The sequence below is a fragment of the Mustela nigripes genome, chromosome 14 (genome assembly GCF_022355385.1).
Source record: "Mustela nigripes isolate SB6536 chromosome 14, MUSNIG.SB6536, whole genome shotgun sequence".
NCBI lineage: Eukaryota > Metazoa > Chordata > Mammalia > Carnivora > Mustelidae > Mustela > Mustela nigripes.
The window spans coordinates 91,373,321-91,395,760 of record NC_081570.1 but is presented as its reverse complement, the minus strand read 5'-3'; the positions used below and the strand labels follow the sequence as shown (position 1 = coordinate 91,395,760).

The 22,440-nt window shown below is 36.2% G+C and overlaps 1 protein-coding gene and 2 pseudogenes across 3 annotated transcripts in view; 1 reads left to right on the top strand and 2 right to left on the bottom strand.

Annotated features, from left to right (window-relative positions):
• Positions 1 to 22,440, bottom strand: part of NTNG1 (netrin G1) — a 343,207-nt gene that overhangs the window by 308,730 nt on the left and 12,037 nt on the right. The window lies entirely within an intron of this gene.
• Positions 876 to 1,260, top strand: LOC132001553 (LYR motif-containing protein 4-like; annotated as a pseudogene).
• Positions 4,824 to 5,003, bottom strand: LOC132002423 (U4 spliceosomal RNA; annotated as a pseudogene).

Genomic DNA, 22,440 nt, shown 5'->3' with positions numbered 1-22,440 from the left:
CCTACCCTTTCTGACAACCTGCCTTATAATTTCTGACTTGCCTAGCCATCCTCCATAATCACATAAACCAACTCTTTGTAATACTTTTCTTAGTATATATCTCCTAATAGTTCTGCTTCCCTGGTTGGACTCTAATACAGCAGGCTATTACAAAGTGGCTTAGGTATTGTATCAGAAAGATGAGAGAGTAGAAAGTACTCCTTGACCTAAAATGGATAGCTCACCATTTAAAATTTTATTAGTAGAAAGTCATGCACTTCTTTGTGTGAGCCTATAAAAATGTAGATATTTCTAGAAGGGGTAACATCATAAACTATTCCTATTAAGACCCCTCCCTCCTTAGAGGTTCCCAATTCCCAGTTAAGACACTAAGAGGGTGAAACTCATGAAGAACAGTTGTAATGACAAGGTGTAGAGTACAAAGCAAATGGAAGTGTTGCTACCTCATAGCTTGGCCAAGGGCCAGTCCTGTCAAAACCAGTATTGCTCCATTCATTATATCCCCACTCAGTTATAAACTTGCCTTCTTCCAGGCATGCAAGACCTTAGAGAAATGTACACCTTATAGGATTACATTATTAAAAGGACAATCATACCATGTTTCAAGATGCTCTGCAGAAAATCTGGAAAGTATACATATACATGAAGACTAAATAACATATTACTAAAGAATGAATGGATCAACCAAGAAATCAAAGGGGAAATAAAACAATTCATGGAGGGCTAGTGCTCACAGAGGCTGAGGCTCCACCTGCTGGCAAGACTTAGCCCTGCTGCATTTTATTTATTTTTTCATGGTTTTGCAGAGACTTAAGTTTTATGGATTAGGTTAAACTCTGGACCTCCTCAAAGAGAACCCATTTTTTTCCCCCAAAATGGCAGCCTCCAACTGTACACAATTGTTAGTTCTATACTAGGTGATGCAGAGAGAGAGCAAGCATTTCAGCACCTACAATTATGGAACTTATATTGTCAGGAGAATAAAACATGGCTTCAGAGAAGCTAAGAATGTAAAGGATCCTATAGAAATTCAAACCCTAGTGAATAAAGTCAAAGGAGACATTGGAACAATTCATTGACCCGGTCTACTTCAGCCAACTGTATTTGACTGACAAGCTTATCATTAAGAAAACAAGGGGGACTTTAGGGAGCTGGGACCAGCCACCACTGCAGCTGTGGACCACCTTCAGCATTCATTCTGCTCCGGGGTTGGAGGCTGCCAATAGACCACAAGTGGCCTCTTACATCAGTTTAAAATAGCCTCTTTCTCTGCCTGCCCTGTATGAGCTGATAAACTGAGTTGGGTTTCTATTCTTCTACAGCCTTAGTGAAAAATGATGGTTGTCTCTCTCTCCTTGGTTCAAGTGCGAAAATGAAGAGCTAGAGCTCACTGAGAATAATGCTGTGTATTATTTCATCTCCTCTCCACCCCCCCCCTTTGCATCTCATCACCACTGGCACAGAGCACCTACACACTTTGTTTCTTCATTAAACAGAACTTTCTCCCCCCACCCCCCACCCCCCAAAATACAGGGAGACAAATGAAAATGAAAACACAATGGTCAAAAATCTTTGGGACACAGCAAAAGCTGTTCTAAGAGGAAAGATTATGGCATTACAGGCCTTTCTCAAGAAGCAAGAAAAAAATCAAATGAACAATCTAACCTTACACCTAAAGGAGCTAGAAAAAGAAGAACAAAAAAGCCATGAGCTAGTAGAATAAAATAATAAAGATGAGAGCAGAAATAAATGAAATAGAAACTACTAAAATAATGAAACCTGAATCTGGTTCTTTGAAAAGATAAAAAAAATTGATAAACCTTTAGCCACACTCATAAAGGGGGGGGGGGGGAGAGAGAGAGAGAGAACTCAAATAAATAAAATCAGAAATGGAGGAAAAATAACAACTGACACCACATAAATACAAATGATAATAAAATATTATGAAAAATTGTATGTCAACAAATCGGAAAATCTAGAAGAAATGGATAAATGCCTAGAAACATATAATCTTCCAAAACTGAAACAGGAAGAAATAGAACGGATTGAGCACTAGCAATGAAATTGAACTGGTAATAAAAAAATAACAAAGACCCGGTGGCTTCATAGGTGCATTGTACTAACATTTTAAGAGTTAATACTTATTTTTATCCAACTATTCAAAAAATAGAAGAGGAAGGAAAGCTTCCAAATTTATTCTATGAAGTCATTACCTTGGTATCAAAACCAGATAAAGACGCTGAAATAAAAGAAAAATAAAGACCAATATCGCTGATGAACACAGGTACAATAATCCTAAACAAAATATTTGCAAGCCAAATCCAACAATATACATTTAAAAAAGCATTCACCACAATTGAATGGGATTCATTCCAGGGATACAGTATGGTTCAGTACTTCCAAATCAATCAATGTGCTACATCACATTAATAAGAAGGATAAAAACCATATGATCATATGGATAAAAGCCATATGATCACCTTAATAGATGCAGAAAAAACATTTGACACAATGTAACATCCATTCATGATAAGAACTCTCAATGAACTAGGTTTAGAGGAAACCTACCTCAACATGATAAAAACCATATATGAAAAACCCACAACCAACATCTGTGGCTGAGTTTTTCCTCCAAAATCAGTAACAGTTCCACTCTGACCACTTTTATTCACCACAGTATTGCAAGTCCTAACCACAACAATCAGATAAGTAAAAAAAAGTCAAAGACATCCAAATTGTTTAGAAAGAAATAAAACTTCCACTATTTGCAGATGACATGATAATCTATGTAGAAAACCCAAAAGATTCCACCAAAATGCTATAACCGATAAATGAAGTCAGTAAAGTTGCAGGATCAAAATTAATACAGAGAAATCTGTTTCATTTTTAAATGAAGAAGCAGAAAAAGAAATTAAGAAAACAATCTCATTTGCAATTACACCAAAAAGAATAAATCCTAGGAAGAAACTTAACCAAAAAGGTGAAAAAGAACTGTATTCTGAGAACTATGAAACACTGATGAAATAAACTGTAGATGACCCAAACAAATGGCAATATATTCCATACTCATGGGTGGGAGAATAAATATTATTAAAATGCCCATGCTACCTAAAGCAATCTACAGACTTAATGCAATCCCTATCAACATAACAACATTTTTCATAGAACTAGAACAAATAATCCTAAAATTTATATGGTACCACAAAAGACCATGATAGCCAAAGCAATATTGGGAAAGAACAAAGCTAGAGATATCACAATCCCAGATATCAACATACACTACGAATCTGTAGTAATCACAACACTAAGATAATGGCACAAAAACAGACACACAGATCTATGGAACAGAACAGATAATCTAGAAATAAACCCACACTTATATAGCCAATTAGTCTAAGAAAAAGGAAGCAAAAGTATACAATGGAAAAAAGACAGTGTCAAATGTGACTGGGAAAACTGGACAGCTATATGCAAAAGAATGAAACTAAACATACTTTCTTATATAAACAAAAATAAACTGATAATGCACTGAAGACCTAAATGTGAGGCCTGAAACCAATAACATCCTAGAAGAAAACAGGTAGTGGTTTCTTTGACATTGTCCACAGAAACATTTTTCTAGGTATGTCTCCTCAGGCAAGTGAAACAAAAGAAAAATTGAAGGATTGGGATTATGCTAAAATAAAAACTTTTGCACAGCAAAGGAAACCATCAACAAAACAAAAAGGCTACCTACTGAATCAGAGAATATATTTACAAATGATATATCCAATAAGGGGTTAATATAAAATAGCTAAAGAACTTACACAACTCAACACTAAAAAAAAAAAAAAATCCAATTAAAAATGTCAGAGGACCCGAATAGACATTTTTCCAAACAAGATATACAGATGGCCATCAGAAACACATAAAGATGCTCAACATCACTAATCATCAGGAAAATGCAAATTAAAACCAAAATGACGTATCACTTTACACCTGTCAGAATGGCTAAAATCAAAAACACAAGAAATAACAAGTGTTAGTGAGGATATAGAGAAAAAGGAAACCTCATGCCTTGTTGGTAGGAAAGCAAATTAGTGTAGCCAATGTGAAAAGCTGTTTGGAGGATCCTCAAAAAAATTAAAAATAGAATTATTGTACCATCCAGTAATTCTACCACTGGGTATTTACCCACCTCCCCCAAGCAAAAAAAAAAAAAAAAAAACAGTGAAGACACTAATTCAAAAAGATATATGCTCTCCTACGTTTACTGCACCATTATTTACAATAGCCAAGCTAGGGAAGCAATGAGGTCATACACTGATCTATGAATAAAGATGTTTTATATATATATATATATATATATGATGGACTATAAATTTTATATATATATATATAATGGAATATTACTCAGCCATAAAAAAGAATAAATCTTGCCGTTTGCAACAACATGGACGAACCTGGAGGGTATAATGCTAATTGAGATACGTCAGACCAAGACAGATACCATATGATTTCACACCTATATGGAATTTAAGAAACAGATGAACAAAGGAAAAATAACAAACAAAAGCCAGACTCAAATACAGAGGACAAATGTGGTTGCCAGAGGGGAGTGAGTGGGGGGATGGGTGAAATAGATAAAGGGGGATTAAGAGCATACTTATCTTGATGAGTATTGAGAAACATATAAAACTGTTGAATCATACTGTATACCTGAAACTAATATAACATTGTATATTAATTATACTTCAATTTAAAAAGCTGTAAAATACTCTATAAGATCCACCCACTCAAGAAAACAGAGTGTGACACATAAATGACTGAGTCAAAGAATATATGTCTAGATTAACCTCTCTCAAATGGCTAGTTCTATTTTTGCTATACCAATAAATGAGGGTACGGGTTTGGGAGGAAAAAAGGTCAGCCTGCATATATGGAGAACTTCACAATGTTTTCAATTAGCAATAATCGTGCCTCGAATAAACCTCATTGGTACGATACTGCCACTGCGCAAAGCTGAGAACTTCACAATGTTTTGGCAAATTTCAGACTGGCAAAACATGACGCATATTTAAAGTTGGTTAATTTGGGGCGCCTGGGTGGCTCAGTGGGTTAAAGCCTCTGCCTTCAGCTCAGGTCATGATCCCAGTGTCCTGGGGTCGAGCACGGCATCCGGCTCTCTGCTCCACGAGGAGCCTGCTTCCTCCTCTCTGCCTGCCTCTCTGCCTACTTGTAATCTCTGTCTGTCAAATAAATAAATAAAATCTTAAAAAAAAAAAAGTTGGTTAATTTAATCAATTTTTTAGATACTTAAGATATTTCTATAGATTTTGCTGCTGGTTGTTTTTATGATAAACGGTATAGAGGTCACAGATACTGCTAGAGATATGGAAATAATTATACTTGTTCTTATGCTCACCCAGGATGCAATTCAAAAGAGAACAATTTTAAAATAGATTTACTACTGGGTTTATTTTGTTGACCTTGACAAATGTCACCTCAATGTTGTTCCACTTCTATTTTTCCTCAAGGGAGAAGAGCTGCTTATGAGCAGGTGAAGGTAGAAGCACATGGTCAAGTTAAAGCACAGAGAGAGAAACATTTTAAGCTGTCCAGAATATTAACAAGGAATACGATTTGCCTATCTCCTGAACATAGCGTCTTTTTTTATAGATTAGTAACTACTTCATTATAGCCATGAATTTAGAGCTTCCTGAAATTATTTATATTAGAACCTAGTATTAAGGTCATTTTTTTTTCCTTGACATGATCCTAAAATGGAAATGAGAACTTTACCCATGATTTCCTATGATAATTGTGGACTTGCATTCAAGAAAAGAAGGAAAGAAAAGCCATCAGAAGCAACATTTGAGAACTGCCTTCCTCATTTTAGACTACAACTATATGTATAATCTTCTATTTTTATAGTAAAGCTCCCATTATTTATACTGTGAAATTGCAGACTACCTTTTCTCCAGAGATCTCAAAGTTCTTTTCTGGTATCAATTTGTCAGTAGCCCAATGTCTCTGATTCTATGGAGTCCAGAGGAATCTGTTCAAGCATTATTTCTGTGAAAGCCTTTCAGAGACTTTATAACCTATGGAGAGCATCAATAATGACTGCAAAGTTCTTTTGCCAAGTGCTTATTAACTAACAAAAGATATCTCCATTAGAAGAAAAGTGTATGGGGATGCCTGGGTGGCTCAGTCGGTTAAGATTAAGCGGCTGCCTTTGGCTCCAGTCATGATCCCGGGGTCCTGGGATCAAGTCCCGTGTTGGGCTCCCTGCTCAGTGGGGAACCTGCTTCTTCCTCTTCCACTCCCCTGCCTTTGTTCCCTCTCTCACTGTCTCTCTCTCTCTCTGTCAAATAAATAAATAAATAAGAAGAAAGTATGGCTTTGAAAAACTGTGAAAACTCAAGGGCAATGTATTTACATCCTTCTTTAATCTACTCAAGCTTTCATTCAAAGATTAAATTTACACATATTACATACTGATACAGTGCCCGGTAAAGTATACGCAATAAAAATTAATTACTTTAATTTTATAAATATGTTATAATTCAACATCTATTATGTATTGGTTATTGTGACTTAGAGCAAGTCATTAACCTTTTCAAATTTTATAAAATGGGGCTTTTCTACCTGTATATGAGGATTAACATTAATCAAGATGCATGAGACCATTTTTAAGTTATTTCTCATACAAATATGAACTTTTGGTATAATAAACCTGGGACTTGAACATCAGACACTTTAGAAATTTAACACTGATAATAATGAATTATATGTAATAATATTAAACTGGGAAAAACGTTAACACTGATATTCTGCCGTTTCTGGAGAGATTCCTTCAGAATAAAGTTCTTGGCGATCATGCATAAATTCATGGCACTGTAAGGATGACTGTAGGCAGACTCATGAAGTTATGAAGATTTGTTCTGGAGCATTGCGAAGCAAATTTTAAAAAGGCATTCAAGCAGTTTTATATATGTTTCTAACTGGAAAACAATGGTAAAACTAATAGCCCAGTGTGCCAGTGAAAATGTCATATAGTCCTAAATGAGTATTTTGGGAGAAGAAGGAACACTGAGCTTTGGGGTAGGATTGTGGAAGACCCTCTGTGTATCAGAGCATATGGACATAAACTAGGTTAAGTTGCTTGTATTTGAATTCTGTGTTCATTTTGACCTTTTACTATTATCACCTTCGAACAAGGACACAAACCAAAGATACATAATGACAGTACCCATGCCTTTGATATGTAATCATCTATTGTTATGTTTTATATAGCTCAATTATGTAAGTCTCATCTCTCCAGCAAAGATTTTGGTAGGCAAAGGCCTTGAGTCAAACCAAGGGTCTGGTATGTATTAAGAGTGACTTTTCTTACACCATGTTTTACAGATATCAAAGCTAATTATTTCAGTCAACCTTCATAAAAACCATGCAAAAGAACCAGGAACTCTGAAAGTTTAAATAGGTAAATTGTCCGAAATTACTTGGTTAGGCTTCAATAAGTATTTATTGAATTGAATCTCTGCATCATGTTAAGGACCTATGATTTGTGATCACTGAGCTTGCAAATACGTTATAAGAATTGCAGTGCCTTCTATGGCACGTTCCCCTATTTTGTATAGTACTTTGTATTTTACAAAGTGCCTTCACCTACCTAATTGTGTTTAATGATTGATATCTTAGAGAGTGAGAGAATATGCTAAGTGTAAGAAATGATGTTACAGTATTATGTAGTGAGAAACATAAGGACAGCTGAGCAGGATTTAGATTAATTCATGGGTGACACAGTCATAACATTTATTACTGTTGAGATAGAGCCACAAAGGAAATTATTTTAAAAGAAAGCGAAAGACAAGGATTTGCTTGTCTCCTTAAGCTGTAATGCCCTTCTCTTTCTTCTTCCTTCTCAGAGCCGTTTACTCTTCCTTCAAAGCTCAGCTCAAAGGCCATCTCCTCTATGAAGCTACCACTGAGCCCTCTGAATTTGCAAGGAATTGTATCCCTCTGTGCCCACAGCTCTTGACATGCAGCTCTTGCAGAGCATTTATTTTCTTCTTTTTTGTAAATAACTGTTTACTTTATAAAGCTTCTTCAAGGCAGAGACTAGCTTGTCCTTATCAGCTCTCATTTTGCCCACAACAGGGCTCTGGTGGTATTGAATGAACTAGGAGGAACACCACTATTTAAAATACTAAAGACTCCCACCAAATATTCCCAAGGGTCATCTCCTGCCAGATTTGTAAAAGACAGCAAGGGAAGAAGAGATTATTGAGGGACAATAAAAATAAAATAAAATATGAAAATGGACAGAGCAGGGGTGCTGGGTGGCTCAGTGGATTAAGCCTCTGCCTTCAGCTCAGGTCATGATCTCAGGGTCCTGGGATAGAGCCCCGCATCGGGCTCCCTGCTTGGCAGGGAGCCTGCTTCCCCTTCTCTCTCTGCCTGCCTCTCTGCCCACTTGTGATCTCTCTGTCTGTCTGTCAAATAAATAAATAAAATCTTTAAAAAAGGACAGAGCAGAGATTTAGGAAAACAGAATGTTAGAAGGACACTTTATTCCATGGTTATATACAGGGTCCCACTATGTATCAGGCACTAAACTAATTGCTCGGGATATAAGAGAATGAGGCTCTGTCCCTATTCTTCAAGGAGTTTCCAATCTAGTGCAGAAGGCAGTCTAGTAAACAATAATTACAAAACAAAGGGCTAAATTAATTGCTAAAGATAACTACCTACTAAAACATGGCAGTGGCAAGTCTAAAAAAAACTCTTGCCTTTAAATTGTATTAAAAATATGAGGAAATAAGGTTGGAATTAGATTTCTAATCTTGTGATGACAAAGTTGTTTTGCTATAGGAGTTTCAATAATAAAGTGCTATGTTAACTAGCTCTAATATATATGTTAAACTTATAAAGTCATTGGGCAAATCTAGCATTTGACAACATCCAGACTTTCTTCAAGAACCATTTTTACTGCCCCATCACAACCAGCATTATGATTACATACTCTCATAGGGACTTTAATTTCTTCTTTGAAATATCTATAATAGTAGTAATTATTGGTATACTTGTTTCATGTATTTCTCCCTCCCTTTGATCATGAGCTCTCCAAGGTAGGGAAATGTGTCTGTCTTGCTCATCTTTACAATGCTAGCTCAGTACCGTGCACATACTAGGTGCTCAATAAGTGCTTGATGAATTGGTTAAATTACTAACATTTGTTAGTTTTGTCATCTAATACCATAAAATAAAATTTCTCTATGGCTTGCAACAGCTTTTCTCCCAAAGTGTGGTGTTCATTCCAAATGTAGTGTGAGTCCAGAACAAGATGAAATTATAACTGTGAAATCTGCATATTGCACAAAACCATCAAACACAGTAGGGAAGGTTGTGACCATCACAAAGAATCTATGCCAGCTAGTAGATGGGACTGAGATCTGACCTATTTTCTCCTTTCTAAGCCATGGTGCAAGGATGCATTTCTTGAAAACAGGACCTCTTCCTAATTCACAATCCAAAGTCTTGATAATATAATTTGTTGGTTGCCCTAACTGAACACACTGTATCCAAATACCACATGTACTAAAATATTGGGAGCAAAGAAGAATTATGGATCTAGGTTTCACTTAACCCTGTTATTTCTAGTAGAGGTAAAATTGACAAACAACATTATGTTATTTCAGGAATATAACATAATAAGTCACTATTTATATATACTGCAAAAGGATCACCACAATAACTCCAGTTAACATCTGTCACCATACACAATTACAGAACTTTTCTTGTGGTGAGAACTTTTAAGACCTACTCTCTTAGCAACTTTCATATATGCAATACAGTATTATTAATTATAGTTGCCATACTGTACATTACATCCTCATGACTTATTTATATATAACAGGCAGTCTGTACCCTTTAACAACTTCCATCTATTTCACCCTCCCCCCATTCTCAGCCTCTGGCAACCACCAATTTGCTCTTTGTATCTACAAACTTTTTTCTTTTCTTTTCTTTTTCTCTTTTAGATTCTGCATGTAGGAAACATGATATGGCACTGTCTTTCTCTCTTTGACTTATTTTATTAGTATAAGGTCCCCAAGGTCCATCCAGGCTGTCACAAATCACAAGATTTCATTCTTTTTTTATTGCCGAATAATGTTCCATTATCTACCTCACGTTTTCTGTATCTACCCAGTATTAGATATTTGGGTTGCTTCCATATCTTAGCTACTGTAAATAATGCTGCAATGAACCATGTTTCATTTTGCTGATCAGGACTGTGATGGAGATGGAAATCCACTAGATGTGTTTGAGGAAGGGGATAATGTGGATAATACAGTAGCCGAGAAAATTGGTTTGGGATTCAGCATTTCCATTTCCCATAGTGAATTTCTCTCTTTTATGTGAAAGCATCCATGACAGCCAATGCATTGAGCCATTCCAATAACTGATTAATAAAATGAGCGTTTAGGGGCATCTGACTTTTGGTTTCAGCTCAGGTCATGATCTCAGGGTCATGAGCTCAAGCCCCATGTCAGGCTCTGTACTGCGTGTGGAACTTCTTTAAGATTCTTTCTCTTCCTCTCCCACTGCCCTTCCCCCCTGCTCATGCACGCACTCTCTCTCTCTCTAAAAAATAATAATAATAATAATAATAATTTAAGTAAAATGAGTTTAATTTAATTTATATTCACATAGTTATTTATTTTGTTAACATTTTCTTTTGTTTTTAGACAGTCATTATGCAGTCATTAGACATGTCTAGGGCATTTGTTAAAACAGTGATCCATTACAATCTCAAATGCAAATGCCATTGCAACCATGAATGATTATTTTAATACTGTGTTATTTAGAATACATACCATTTATTTTAAAACCACAGTTGTGAAATTATTTTGATTTTAAATACCTGGCTTGGAGCCAGAACTTCATAAGCAGTTAGTTATTAGATGCCATTTGTAACATCAGGAAAGGCCAGACAGTTCACAGAAAGGAAAACTAAAGGGACAGCATTCGAGGATCCCTTCAAATTAGAAAATGAGAATTAGAATGCTTAAACTTTTATCAATAGAAATGATCATCACAATGACAAAGCCATTAATATTTATTGGGCATCTCCTATGTGCCAGGCATTGTGCTAAGTACATCATTATCTTACTGTCCCTCAAAACAAAAACAAAAACAAAAACAAAAAAATGAAATAACTTGATTAAGTTGGAACTTGAATGGAGACTGTTTGAATCCAATAAAATATCCCTAAAAGCATGCACTCTCCCAAGGTAGACAACTCATCTTCTGAATGCTTGGCTCTAAATGTCTAAGACCCAGGGATCCTAGAAACTTCCTGTCTGGAAAGGGCAATGGACTCTTTCTTGGGAGGGTATAAATAAGTGTAAAGCTACTCCTTTACTGCTACTCCTCCTAAAACAATGCCAATTTGCCCCAAACGAAGAAGCAAATGCATAAAATATGTACTGATAGTGTACCTATATTGTCAGTATAAATGGAAACTTCCTGGCTGTGGTTTTAATTGGAAATGGAACCCTTCCCTTACTGTCCAAATTTATTACAGTTCCACATCACCCTCAGGTTTTCATCCAGGAGACAAGTCATTCTGGTGATGGATGAAGCAATATTTATACATCATCTTGCAAAGTAAGCAAGGAGACTTCCAGTTTAAAAGCACTATTGGCTATCGTTATACTCTAGTAATGAAAAAGTGATTTTGGAAAAAAGATTACATACATATAAATACTCAAAATAATTTTTTAAGCTGTGATTTTTGTGTAAATTGTACAGGTCAAAGTATACCTTTCAATTCAGGTAGCCAGACGCAAAATATTACTCCTAAAATTTGTTGCCCTCTGTAAAAAAGATCGTCAAGGAAGTTTGTTTATTGTTTCACTCAATATTTAGTCCTGCAAATTTCATGCATCCTCCTGTCGATTTGACATTATGAATATTCATTCGTGATGTTCATACAACTTCCAAGTGATTTACTATTAAATAATTAAAACAAAGATGAGAGATTAAGAGCCATGATACATATGGTTTTATCAAAAATCCTGAGTTAATTATGGTTGCTAGGATAGATCATAAAATCCAACTATGAGTTTCCTGAAAACTAAGGCAATTAAAAAAACACGATTTCTAGGGGGAACCCGGGTGGTTCAGTTGGCTGAGTGACCTACTCTTGGTTTCAGTCAGCTCATGATATCAGGGTGGTGAAACTGAGCCCTGTGTAGAGCTCCGTGCTGGGTATGGAATCTGCTTGAGATTCTCTCTCTCCCTATCCATTGGCCCCGCCGCTCATACTCACCACCTCACTCCCCTGCTCATGCTTCCTCTCAAAAAAATAAATCTTGGGGCGCCTGGGTGGCTCAGTGGGTTAAAGCCTCTGCCTTCAGCTCAGGTCATGATCCCAGAGTCCTGGGATCGAGCCCCACATAGGGCTCTCTGTTCCACAGGGAGCCTGCTTCCTCCTTTCTCTCTGCCTACTTGTGATCTCTGTCAAATAAATAAATAAAATCTTTAAAAGAATAAATCTTTAAAAAAAAGAAATACAGTTTCTTAAATATTTTTCATTACATAACAAGCGGAAATACATCAGTAAACAATGCAAAACAAGACTTAAAAGAACCCTCATAATCTGTCAGTAGGAATGCAAAGTAGTGCAACTAGATTTGATGAAATTCAGTATGCTATAGCCCACAGATTAGTTTCTTTGTGCACATCTTAAGATAAACAGAACAAGACAAAAGAACTCTTGCTCACATTCACCAAGATCTAGGTATGAAGATGTTTCTTGGGGCACCTGGGTGGCTCAGTGGGTTAAAGCCTCTGCCTTAGGCTCGGGTCATGATCCCAGAGTCCTGGGATTGAGCCCCGCATCGGGCTCTCCGCTCAGTGGGGAGTCTGCTTCCTCCTCTCTCTCTCTGTCTGCCTCTCTGCCTGCTTGAGATCTCTGTCTGTCAAATAAATATATAAAATCTTTAAAAAAAAAAAAAGATGTTTCTTGTTGAGTGGATTGTAATTACAAAAAACTAAAAACAAACAAATAAAACTTGCTAAATTCCCACAATTGAAGAATATATGTATCCAATGGAATAGATAGATAGCATTTTAATATGAAGGAAATAGAGCATACAGACCAAAAAATATAATTTATGAAAATAGCATTGAATGAAAAAGTTACAGACTAGTTTTTCAGGATGGTAACATTAAAAAATCCAAAGTCAAAACTATAACTTGCTTATGAACATATAAGCTTCATGTTCAAAAATGCAAAAAATGGACTACAGGGAACTACCCTACATTTATGATACTGGTTTCCTCTGGAAAAGGGAGGCAAGGAACAGACCAGGGGAAGGAAACAAGATGGCTTTGACTCAATAGGTAATGTTTATGTATGTTTTAAAATCCTATTGAAAACAATGTAACTTCATCATTGTTAATTTTAAGTGCTGGGTGTACCTATATTTGTTATATTGGTTCTATACTTTAAATTTTAAAAACTAAAAAAAAGAGAAGAAAATATTTATGATACCCTCAAGATTAAGGACCTCCAACATAGCTTAAATACTTTAAAGACCATGTATGTATTAGAGCAATAATCTCTGATATGAATGCTATCATCAAATTAACATATCTCTGTGTTAGCAGCCCATTTATTCATTCAACAAGTATTTGTTGAGCCCTACCATGGACAGACATAAGACAAAGTTCCTGTCCTCTGGGTTTTATATTGTGGAAGAGAAAAGGGACATAAGTATATGAGCAGTATATAACATAATAAATGTCTAGTCATTGGAACTGATATTCCATCTGTCTGACTGATATACCATCAGTCAGATGGTACCAAGTAAGGCATATCCATAGATGTCTTTTCTGATTGTTCTGTGTTGATGCTGTCCCAGTTGTTAAATAGTTTGAATATCACCCTCTATAATAAATTTAATAAAGAAAATATTAAGCAGGCTCAAGGAATGGATAGAGCAAGAAAGAGATGTTATTTAAATAAGGTGATCAGATAGGCTTCCTTACAAAAGATGTTTTAGCAGAAACTTGAATAAAAGGTGGGAGGGAGCTTTGGGAGGATTTTGAGAATGCAGGTCCAAACAACAGGCAAGAATAAACATAGTTTTATGTGAAACACCAAGAAGTTGCAGGCAGACTGGACTGAGCAAGATAGGGAGTGATCAGAGTGGACTTCAAAGAGGTTTTTAAGGACCAGATTACATAAGACCTTTCAGGCAGTAGTAAGGGTTTAGACTTAATTCTTTTTTTTTTTTTTTTAAGATTTTATTTATTTATTTGACAGACAGAGATCACAAGTAGGCAGAGAGGCAGGCCAGAGAGAGAGGGGTAAGCAGGTTCCCTGCTGTGCAGAGAGCCCGATGTGGGGCTTGATCCCAGGACACTGAGAACATGACCTGAGCTGAAGGCAGAGGCTTACCCCACTGAGCCACCCAGGCGCCCCTTAGATTTAATTCTTTTTTTTTTTTAAAGATTTTATTTATTTATTTGACAGAGAGAGATCACAAGTAGGCAGAGAGGCAGAGAGAGAGAGAGGAGGAAGCAGGCTCCCTGCTGAGCAGAGAGCCTGATGCGGGACTCGATCCCAGGACCCTGAAATCATGACCTGAGCTGAAGGCAGCGGCTTAACCCACTGAGCCACCCAGGCACCCCTTAGATTTAATTCTTAATGGGACACAGCTAGGGAGGAAATTGAACAAGGACAAGACCTGATTGATTCAGGTGTTTAAAATGTTATCCATATGTATATTATATAATTATATTCCCTAATTACATAATATTTATATTATATATTTTATTTGTATATTATATTTATACTATATGTGTATATTTCTATACTATATTTATATTATATGTTATATTATGACATATGATATATTATGGTACTATGGAACATGAATTTGGTAACAGGGCAAGAGTTTGCAAGCAAGGAGATCAGTTAGGAAATACCACAGGGGTCTAGCCTGGATATAAAGCTGGTTGGGACCTAGTTGTTAGAAGTAGAGAGGGTAAAAAGCAATCTGATTTGGGATAGATTTCTGAAGGTTTAGCCCACAGGACTTGCTGATATGTGTTGTGAGGGACATAAAGGAGTTAAAGAGGATTCCTAGATTTTTCGTCTTGAGCAACTAGATAAATATAAGCTGCTGTTTATAGATATGGGAAAGACTACAGGCAAAATCCATTTGGGGAGAAGAAATCAAGAGTTCTATAATAAATGTGTTAAGTTTAAAATGCCTACTAGACAACTGAGTGGAGACAGCATGTAACAGTTGTTATTGATACTGTTAAAAAAAATCAAAAGCATCACACTAACTACTTTTCTCAACACCTCCCCCACAAGAATATGATTTTGTTAACTAGCCAACAGTTGCTGACTTATTATTCTGGTTTTAGATGGTGAACACAATATGTACTCTGCTCTGTATGATTTCTAACAGCTTATTTCCATTTATATGAACACGTTAATGGAAAAGAAAGCAGGAATGGAAACAAACACTGCTGATTGGTTCTCTTATCCCTGAATGAAGACACTCATCACATAATGTGTATTTCCAACATTCCCCACACTCTGCTTACAGAATCCAATTTTCTGAGGTTATTTCAGATAAAAGGCTTTTTAAATAACAAAATCATAGTATTGTGCTCATAGTCCAAATCATAAATGTTATTTTTGAAACGGTTTTCATGATGGTTGTATCCCACATATGACAAATAAAATTAGGGAGGGATTTATAGTATGGTTTAAGAGTTGGACATGCATGTCAGACTGCCTGGGTTTATATCCTGATCCCACTACTTGGTTGGAAAAGTTATTGAACCTCATGCCTCAATCACTCCACCTGATAAATAAGGACAATGATAGGACTACAGACATGAACCAACAAAGGTTGCGTTTAGTCCAGTGCATGGCACCATGTAAGTTCTTGATAAAGATCAACTACAAACATAACTTGTAAAAATACAGCATGAGTTCAGTTCAACAAGCATGTATTAAGTTCTACTGTAGGCTTCACTCTCTGCTAAGCACTATTACAGCGCTGACTCCAGTGATAGCTAAAGAGAATGTGATTCTGAGTCAGACAGTAGACACACTGATGCTCCTTAACACCCTGTACAAGTTTAGTCTTCTAAACTTTGAAATCATATTTCTAATGGAGTGGTCCAGGCATCACAGCCAACCTCAGATCAGATGGCCCACCAGCTCACTTTCTCTATCCTGCACACATCCTCGTCTGTAACTTGTGTTGACCATCTACGTTGAATTCTCCTCTCCCTTGAGAGAAAATTACTCGGAAGTATATTTGATTTCTTCATTTTGTCATTTCCAGGAAGGAAAGAGAGCCACAGGAAAGAAACAGAAAGTTACATGGAACAGCAAAAAATCATTGTTCAGACATGACCGGATTATAATAAGAGCCGCAAGACTTCTCACTGGACACCAACCCTCTGGAACGAAAAAGGACTATATCTCTGTACTGAAGCAATATCCAGCTCAATTCTTCATTTAATATTTTAGAAGTCAGTTTCAAAGTAGGTCAAAGAAGGAAAACCAATTCTGGCTTCTTCCTTAGCTCACATCTTTAATTTTCATGGAACTGATACTATGCGAATCTATCTATTCCCAGAAAGATGAGAAGGAACTTACAACCTGCCAATCTCAGTAAGTTCTTTTACAATATTAAGCGTGTGAAACAACTTTCACCACTTTCCCCTTTTGTAGGAAAAGAAATTCTGAAATCTAAACATGGCACATGAAAAACTAGTCTGCCCATTCGCCTGGTGAATTAAAACCAACGCAGATTTCACACCAGCCACTTTATAGAATTAATACGTTTCAGTATGTAACTGTTTCCAAAGGACTGATTGTCAGTGAAAAGGGGGGCTTTACTTAGGGTAAATGTCAACTCTTCCAAGTTCTTACATTAGACCAAAGATATGAGCAGGTACTTAGATGAATTTTTCTCAACCCCAAGAAATTTTTTTCAGCCCTGAGGTGATAACTCTCTGCCACCAAAACCCTGTTCAAGAATATAAAATTTCCACAAAAGGAAGGGTGTACAAAAGTCTCTGAAACAAGACATGTTCTTCTGGAGGAAAAATACTCATATTTTTTAATTAATCAACTGACCAAAAAATGGTGTCTGTTTAAAAGGCCCAAATTTATATATTTTATATAAATTTTTCAACAGAAAAATTAGGAAAAAAGGCAAAAAGTGCAAAAACTCCTACAACTAGAAATACGAAAATGTAAATGGTCAAGAAACATATCAAAAACCTACCTAGTCAATAAGCAAAAAATACATCTTTGACACTAAATGTCATTTCATTTCTGATATCTCGTTTATCTATGCAAAATGTTAGAGGTCTTTATCTTAGCAGAAAAGGGGGTAACAGTAAATATAATTTTATCATTATTATTTTTGGTAAAGTATGTATTTTCACTTATCTGCTAAAGCCCTATGTTAGAAGAAATTTTAAGAATATACATTCCAGTACTGATGAGAATCTCATGCCTACCACATTTTTGTAAAATGCTTAAAAACAGAGTGTACTAATCAACTTTCTGGAGGACAATTTGACTCCAGTTAAGAGACTTAAAGCATGAAAACCAAACAACCCAAAAGTCTAGAAACAGAACATTGGTTAAAGAAATACCCATAAATAAATAAATAAATAAATAAATAAATAAATGAAATACCCATACAGTAGAATACTACACAGCAGTATATCTCAAACATATAATGTTGAATTAAAAAAGGAAGTTCTACAATGATGAGCATGGTATTTTCCCATTTATTCAAAGTTTCAAAAACAATCCTACTTACAATCTATGGATCATAATCAACATATAATTTTCAATTACCTGTTAAAATGAAAAAGAAATATAAAGGAAGAAAAATGTATCAGAGGGCAGAGCTCATAGGAAGGGTAAATACTTTTTTTGTAAAGCTTTTGTTTGCATTGTGTATGTGGGATAGTGTGTATTTAATGAGTTGTAATATAAAATGTGTTTCTCACTGTGGATCAATTTAAAGCAAGTTTTAAAGCCACAAGTACAGTTTACAAGGTGTAATTTGCTCATCCTTAGCTTATTGCTCCTAAAGAGGTCCCCCGACTTTGCTCTCTATTATGTAGCAGAAGCTGTCTTCCTCCTATCTCTAGACACTCTCCAAGTCCACACAAAAGCAAGGCCCAGAAAGAAGTGCCTAAGTCACATACTGATTTCAGTCCCCATGACTGACATATAGAATGCTATTTAGTTCAGTAATGATTCCATCCTTGAGAACACAAGAATACAGCCCTATACTTTAGCATCAGCTAAATATGATACAATGAGCTTGACAGTCTAAAAACATGTGCATTTAAATATGGAAGATTTCAGATGTGGGAGAAGGATACGTTCAATAAGAAAGACTATACTATATATGTTCATCACTGCACATAACAAATAGAAAAAGAAAAGCAAAGAACAGTAAGTTGTTGAGGTGAGAGGGTAATGAAATACTGTATACCCACACAATGGGATATCTATAGCTATCAAAATCATAGGTTCTAAGAATACATAACGATACAAGAAAATGCTAAAACTGTAGTAGTAAATGAAAAAAGAGGAAAAAATGTACTTGATATGATTCCAATTTTGTGAAACAAAATATACATATTGAGAGAGAAAAAGACTTGTAAGAAATATGGCAAAATGATTTCAATGTTGTGTGTTAAGCTCTTCTATTGTTTCAAAATTTTCTATTTGGAAAAATACATTTAAAAGATTCAATTAGAAATGGAATTTGAAAATCCCTCATATATCACTTTCAGTGTTGGAACGCTGAGTAGATTTTGCTTCTCCCAACTCTCTTGAGAACATCCTCATAAGCTTCCCAAGTACAGTAGCTAAATTTTTCTAGTTGTCTCTTAATTTGAAGAGGAAAAAAACAGATACATGATAAAAGTTCTCAAGAAATAGAAAACAATCTAGAAAATCAAGTACTATATTCAATCAATTGATCAATTAATACATTAAAGACATTACTTATTTGTTGCCTAGGAAAATAGTAAATGTTATGAGGTAGAAAAGCAATAAAATGTGTAGTCTCTGTTGAGTTCCTACTGGGCATCACAAAGTACAGAAGGCTCTCGCCTACGTATCATCTCATTTGAAGAGTAGTGATCCAGGGGTGCCGGGGTGACGCAGCCCGTTGACATCCAACTCTTGTTTCAGCTCATGTCATGATCTCAGGGTTGTGAGATCCAGTCCAGCGCTGGGCCTCCTGCTCAGCAAGGAATCTGCTTGGGATTCCTTCCCTCTCCCTACTCCCCCCTTCTCTGCTCTACCCCATGCTTTCTCATTCTCTCAAAATAAATAAATAAAATCATAAAAAAAAAAGAGTATTGATTCAGATAAAGAGGCAGCATAAACACATGAAACACAAGTGCATGTGGGTGTATTAATCAATAAGATGTAACAAGTGCTAAATGGTGCCATACAGTAATAGCAGTACATAGGAAGGGATAATACAGATATACAGTGAAGAAAATGATAGGAGCTGAAATTCGCAGAAAGTGTGTATAGAGAAGCCAACCTCACATAGACCTTGAAGGATGGATGGACTTGAGAAAAGTGGAGAGGAGCACAGACTATTCCAAGCAAGAGAAATGTCCTCTGCTTGTCCTCATAGAGAAAACTCATGAGACTAGGGGATGACCCTAGTCCTTAAGGTCAGAGGATCAAGATGCCAGCCCAAGACCCATCCTATGTACAGTCCCAAAACTAGAAGAGAACCCACCCCCCGCCACACACACACACACACACACACACAATCTGGAGAATATGCCTGAGACTCCAAAACAATCTGGAAGGGCTATGGTATTTTTAGGAGATTGCTTCTCACACTTTTCAAGTGATATTCCCTTAGACTGAGAGTAAACAAGATTAATTCTTAGGGGACAGAGGAGGTACTTCAAATTGATCCACTACAAGGCACTTACTATTTTCTCATGTTCCACCTTTAAAAATCTTGCATTTGTAGATTCAGTTAAATGCTCCCCCTAATCTTTGTGTAATATTGGAGCTCCAGGCAGATGAGCCATGCTAATCTTACCCAGCATACTCCACCATCAACTAAGTTAAATATATATATACACACATACATTATATATATAACATATATGCACACATATAGAGGTCTATCTAACCCATCAGGTTCTATGAATTTTTGCTCCTCCTCCATACTGCTAGATGTAAGGTCATTCTACCATTAACCAGGCTACTAGGTTGTCATTTAAACACTGTGCTTGAATCTGCCCCACCCAGGCTTTTTGTATCTTTCTCAGACACTGTTGAACTTTAGGCACTTGACTACCAGAGAGTATTCTCCAAGTGGCCCTCTGATAGATAGCAAAATAATATTTCACCTTTAAATTCTGAGTGCTGGCTATGCTTATCTGCTCCCCCATCCTCTGAGTACACACTACTTCACAATTCATCTTGCTTAGGACTCTTCTCTACTTCCTTTGGAGGCAGGGAACACATGCTATTTAACTTGGATTCTCAACATCACCTCTTGGTTTTGCATGCGTTCTACGCTCAGTTCACATCACTGCATTCAGTATCCTGGAATAATATTTGTGAAGCATCAGCCCATCAGAGACTGAGGCACTTCTGCCCTTAGAGAACACTGTCTGAGAATATCTAGTGACATAATATGGTTTTAAGTTCTGTTAGACCCACAGTAATCTTTCCCAGCATCCTTCCAACACTCCCCCACCGATACATGGTGCATGCTGTGCCAATGAGACTCAACCCAAATGCAGCATTCCTCTGCCCATCAGATCACTATCCCTAAGTCCCCTGGGTGTGCCATAGGGTCCCAGTGGGAAATAGTGAGAAATAAAATTGAATATAACCAGATTTAAAAACTTGATGCAACAGATAATAAGGAGCTCTTGTAGGCTCCTCAATAAGGAAATACTTGGTACAGGGATACATCAAAAAGATTGATCTTCGTGAAACTTAATTCATTGCAAACATGAATTAAGCTTTTCTAAGAAATAAGTCCTAATAATGAACTAAATAACAAGGAAGTGTTAATAAAGACGGAATCGAAGGTTTTTTAAAAATTCCATTCTGGGCTAATTAAGGAATAAATCAGTTCAAATGAAAGATGTCACTGTTATTAAAACTTCATTCATTGATTGAATTATGTTTCATGAGAACAGAGTATATTTTAAGATTATTTGATTATTATATAAGACAATGTCATTTCCAGTTTTTGGAAAATTGATATTAATGCCCTGTCACTGAAAATGTAACTGAGTTTATCAAATTAATTTCTCAGAGGCCACCTGATAGCCACCAGATGGCAACCTGTGCTGATGTCAGATTTGAAATTTAAGTTATAGATAGCCCTGTGACTTTGCATTACTGCTCGCTTATCCCACTGGGTTCCTTTAATATCATAAAACACAAAGGCTTTCTACTACTTTCTAAATTCCATTTGAACACAAAGAAATATGTTCTATCCACAATGCTTGCAATAATTAAAGTCTTTCTTTTTTCTTAATGGGAGTCTACCTAGAAATAGCACAATATGGAGTGATCGTTAATAGACCTGTTATGGTGCTTGAATAAATGCCTATCAAGAGTGTGGGCAGCCATTAGTAAATTTCCTAAAGAAAATCCATTTTCATTTCAAATTCTGACATTTTATTTAGAAAAATTACACCCTTTCTTTTAATTATTTCAGTAAACATAATGAGGGTATTGCTAACGACGCCTCTGAGTACTTTATTTTCTCCATTTTTTAGTAATATGAGTCTACTTGTAATTAAAGGCACACTGCATTAATGATGCTGGGGTCTCCAAGGGAAACACTTAATGTCCACCTCATAATATTATGCCAAAATTACATGCACAGAAGACTTTTTAATAATCTTTGTTTCCTAATTTAGTTTTGATTGGCTCTGAAATCCGCAGCAGCTCTCGAGGGTTCACATTTCCATAGCCATCAGCACTTCCGCACCAGCCATTGTACAAACGCACATGACTTCTCCCGTCTGCAGGCTCCCTTTCAAAGCTTCTGTTTAACTTATCCAGAAAATTAGCTGCAGGCTGGAGATAATTGCAGATAATTTTGCCATTTTTAAGCCACTGGGGTGTTGCGTGGAGATATGACAGCGAAGTTTGTCTAAACACAAAGAACAAGTCAGAGCTCTGTGTTTTCACTTCAGCTTTACATGCAGGTTCAGATCATCCTATTTGCTCTTTATGCAAATTGAAACAAATTGCAGTCACTAGATGATCTGTGTTTTCTGACAAAGCTGGGCTATGGAATGTATTTTTTGTGGCTGGGAGAAGGACATGATCTATAGGAACATACTAAACCAGTCTAACAACAACAA